The sequence below is a fragment of the Galeopterus variegatus genome, unplaced genomic scaffold (genome assembly GCF_000696425.1).
Source record: "Galeopterus variegatus unplaced genomic scaffold, G_variegatus-3.0.2 Scaffold2864, whole genome shotgun sequence".
NCBI lineage: Eukaryota > Metazoa > Chordata > Mammalia > Dermoptera > Cynocephalidae > Galeopterus > Galeopterus variegatus.
In genome coordinates, this window is record NW_007728975.1 from 194,369 (window position 1) to 199,149 (window position 4,781).

Consider the following 4,781-nt stretch of genomic DNA (forward strand, 5'->3'; position numbering starts at 1 on the left):
TTATAAGTAAATATAAATATCTGCAGAATCTAATTCTGCACACACACACACACACACACACTCACACACACTCACACACAGAGTCACATAACAATGTTTTGGTCAGTGATGGACCACATATACGATGGTGGTCTTATAAGATTATAATACTGCATTTTTTACTGTACCTTTTCTATGTTTCCACATGTTTAGATACACAAGTACTTAGCACCGTGTTACAATTGTTTATAGTATTCATTACAGTAACGTGCTGCACAGGTTTGTAGCCTAGGATCCGTAGGCTCTATCATACAGCCTAGGTGTGTAGTAGGCTACACCATCTAGGCATGTGTGAGCACACTCTATGACGTTCATACAACACGGTTGCCTAAAGATGCAATTACCTAATGACAGATTTCTCAAAACATATCTCCGTCATTTAGCAACCCATGATTGTATATATGCGAAGGTACATCAAAAAGTTCATGGAAAGATTTGTATTTTAATTCCATTTTTCCAAGAACTTTTTGAAGTTTCCTCGTGTGTGTGCATGCATGTGTGTGTGTGTGTACCTCCCAACACTTATTTGAATGGGTAAGACCCAATCTTCATAAGAAGGAATAAAAACTCTCATTTGTCATTTTTCTCACTGGTTCAGTAAAATTGCACTTGCAAATCTTATTGCAATCCTCCCTCCCCCATCCCAGCTGCATGCTGCATCCCCCTGTTCCTGCTCTATTCGTTCCATGGCACTTACAACTTCTAGCATGCCATGTAATTTATCACTTCCTTATTGCTTATAATCTGTCTCCCACACTCCCCTCTCTCCCTTGCAATGTAAGCTTTCAAGGCAACAATTTTTGCTATTGTTGCCTTATGTATCCAAAGCACAGGGAGCACTGAGTGGTACATACTAAACACCACAGATTAATTTTTGAGTGAATGAACACATCTACCCTCATTTCCAAAATTCAGAAGCAACAGATATTTACCAGGCACCAATGAAACTTCTGGTCAGCGTGGACCTAAATGGAATACTGGGTTGGTATTGGGGGGGTACTTTCTGGAAGACAGACGGCTCACACTCAGACACATAATTAAGATTTGACAAAGAGGCATCGGAGTGTCAAATGGGATAGATTTTAATAGGGCAAGCAGAAGAACCTGAACCATGTGAATGAGCTCCTGCACAAGCCCAGAAGGTCTCCACCCTCAGACATCTTTTAAGCAAGCTCTCTGAAGGGACCAGTTTCCATCTTCCCAGCTGGTGTGTTTGACAAAGAGGCATCGGGGTGTCAAATGGGATAGATTTTAATAGGGCAAGCAGAAGAACCTGAACCATGTGAATGAGCTCCTGCACAAGCCCAGAAGGTCTCCAGCCTCAGACATCTTTTAAGCAAGCTCTCTGAAGGGACCAGTTTCCATCTTCCCAGCTGGTGTGACACAGCTGCAGAGACTCTCGAATCTTTCCATGCTCCTTTTTCTGAGATTCTGCAAATTTCTGGGTCCAGCTCCCAGGGGCAGAAACTCACACCACCTCAAACCTCCTGACAATGCTGACAAGACCACTGGTGCGAAAGAGACTCTGGACTTGGACGAAGGAGCAATGGAGGAAGCTGAGGTCAAGGTCAAGAACCACATGGAACAGCCAGGAAAGAGTGGGGAGGAGCCACCTTTGCTCTTCGCACTTAACACCGGTTTCTACCAGACGCACTGCAGCGCTTCAGCAAGCCTTTTCCTGGCAACATTCAGATCCCTTCTAAAATAAACACAACTCATTTAGCAGCTCGCTCCATAGACTGTGATGTATAGAAAGAGGCCTTGGAGAGCTGGACTCGAGAGCTGGAGCCAGGTTTGAGACCAGGTCCAGCAGGAGCAAGACGGGATGCCTTTTGGGCTGAGACCTTAAATTCCACCAGTTTACTAAATCCCTATCCCACTCCTCCACCTGCCCCACCCCCAACCAGATGCAAACTGCACAATCTGATCTCACTGCCTCTCCATTCTGTAGGTTGTCTCTGTTTTAAGAAGGCAAGTGGCCAGTGAGAGCCTTGAACTATCTTTGGGTTCTCTAAATAAGATGCACCTCCATGCAGTTGTGGATGGGGATCTTTACATGTTATAAAGACACATATGCCTGTGAGGACCTTTTATGGCATTGTTGGGGGAGGAGGGTGAAGCATGCTATATATTTCATGTCTTTAAAAGAAAGACCTTGTTAAGAATGAGAACCACTCCTACCTAAACCATAAATCGCCATCCTTACCAACTGCAACAAGAGAAGCCAGTGCAAACTTTATAGCCAGTGATAGCTTGGAATTCAATTTGGAATAGAATTTGAGAAGGAGTGTCATTTCTGGCTTTCAAAGGCAAACCCAGAATCAGGCAGCCCCACTTCTTGTTGGGGTCACTTCCACCTTGAAAATGAATGTTAAGCAGAGGCAGGTAGATGACAGGTGTTTAAAATTTAAATCATTTTGCCTGGGGTGGAGGCCAGTCCTGGCATGGCACCCTGGCACACTAATGATGAGGTACTAGGATGGAATCTCCAGCTGAGGGCTTTGGATAGGAAAAGTTTGCAGGCAAGGCCAAAGATCTTCCTAACAGACATAATGGCTTAATTATTACTTTAATCCGAAGGCCAGGGTTTTTTAGAGGGCAGCTTCCTTCCCTTAATTTTTTCATCCAACTGGCTGCGCCCACAGCTAACCATTCTTAGCGCCTCTCTGTTAGGAGAGGGCGAGTGGCCAACTGGATCGTAAACCAGCTTTGTGCACTGTAAACAAGATGTACTCTACTTAAAGGAGGGTAAATGGGAGAGACTGCGAGGGGGAGGAGTTGAACACAGGTACAGAGTCGGTTGACTCAAAGGTTAACTATCCATTGAAATAGATTCTAAAACGAGAAATGACCTTTCTTCAGTATGGTTTTCATTAGATGCTTGATTTGCAAAGGAACAGATACTGCACAAGATAAAAGCACACATGGCTAGGAGACAGCTTTGAGTGGGTTCACTGGATTTTAGCAAGCTTGCCAAAAAACTGAAGGGGTAGAGGAGGCACATCTAATTAAAAAAAAAAAAAATATATATATATATATATATAATTAACATTATCAGATATTGTTTTAGAAACATGCTGCCCCATAGCAGCTATACTACAGTATAGCTGACTCCATTTTCCCTGCAGAGGACACTTTGCTACTTTTCCACTTTTCAGTCATAAGACCCCCCCCCAGGGCTCATGATTACTCCATGACCCGCCCTGATAAAATAGACTGAGAGGGGAATAGATATTCACTGAGTTGCAAAACCCCTCCCCAAGGCTTGTTTACAGTAATTGTAAAAATCGTTCCAGGTTACCCCTAAGATTCCTTTAAGAATTCCCACATGCACACAAAGCTTCAAGATGACCACTACAATGACCCTCCTGGGGTGACAATGATGAATACCACCACCATCTTGGACCTATTGAGCAGGTGCGAGGACCAAAGCCTTAACTGAGTATGTGCCCATGACGCAACCAGGAAGAACAGAAGGGACCACCTCCAGTGACGCTGGCCTTTGTCCCTTAACTCCTTTCCCTATAAAAGACCCTGAACAGCTCCCCTCGGGGGGTTAGCTTTACTGTAGCTACCTCCCTTATGCATAAGTCTATCTCCTCTTTCAATAAAGCGCTGCTTGCTTTACTGCTGGGTACATTGTTCATTTCTAGGACCTTGGGACCCAAGAGCCTAATTCGGTAAAGCTCCCACCCACCCCAGCTACACTGCGTTAAACTGAGGGCAACTGCTAAATAAACCTCTTGTCCAAGGCCAGGGTGCCCTGCCCAGGACAAAAACTTTATAGTAGTGACCTCCCTTCTCTCTGCCCAATGACATTTCTCAAAAATGGATTTTCAAGTTTCAGTTTCACTCAGCTCTCCCAGAGCTTGTTTTCCTGGATGGATCAGGTTTTCTTTGCAGATTGTTCCCCGGGAGGCCTCAACTGTTTCCCCAGTCCTGGTAGCTTTAAATTCTATTTTCAGCCTCTGCACACGATAACCCTTTTTGTTCTCTTTGGAGCTCTCACGCTGACACGGCGTCCTTCCTCCTTTATAATCTGTCTGTCTTTCTGTATATTTATCTCTGCAGGAATGTAGCTCCAAAGAAAGAAAAGTCAGCTGTGGGGTTTATTCCCTGCAGACTAGTTGGCTGTTTATGTCTATCTACACAAAGCATTCGCCCCAGAAAGGAACATGTACAGCTCCAGGCATCCCAGAAAACAAGCCATCCCAACGCCAGGTAACTGAGTCAGGCACTTGGTGAACTCACAACACATGTATTTTTTCCTTTGATTTAGAACAAATGGTGCTTGTAAGTGCCCCAACTTGAGTGGGGATAAAGAAAGGTGTTAGGAGAAACAAAACAGTAATGATGCAATCCTGTTTGCTTCCTTTCCGAGGGCTCCCTGTACACCCCACCCTCTGGGCAGCCAGGCCAAGGACAGATGACTTTTGACTGGAAGGCTCAAATGAGACCCCATTTTTTTGTTCTGCCCCAGGGTGCCCTGGGGGTGATAGCTCTGTATGTAGCTTCCCCAGTGATCAAGAAGTTCTGTCTGTGGCGTTCTGATGACTTCTTTCTGGTCTGTTATTCATTCCAAATTCCTAAAAATAAAGGTGATATGTTGCTTAATGGAATACTCAAAAAGGAAGCTTCTGGAAGCTGATAACAATTGATTGCTTTAGGCTCAGAGGAAAAATGGGTTTTTATGCTATTATATTCTTCCAGAGTCTTTTACATATTTGTGATGACCTTTTTTT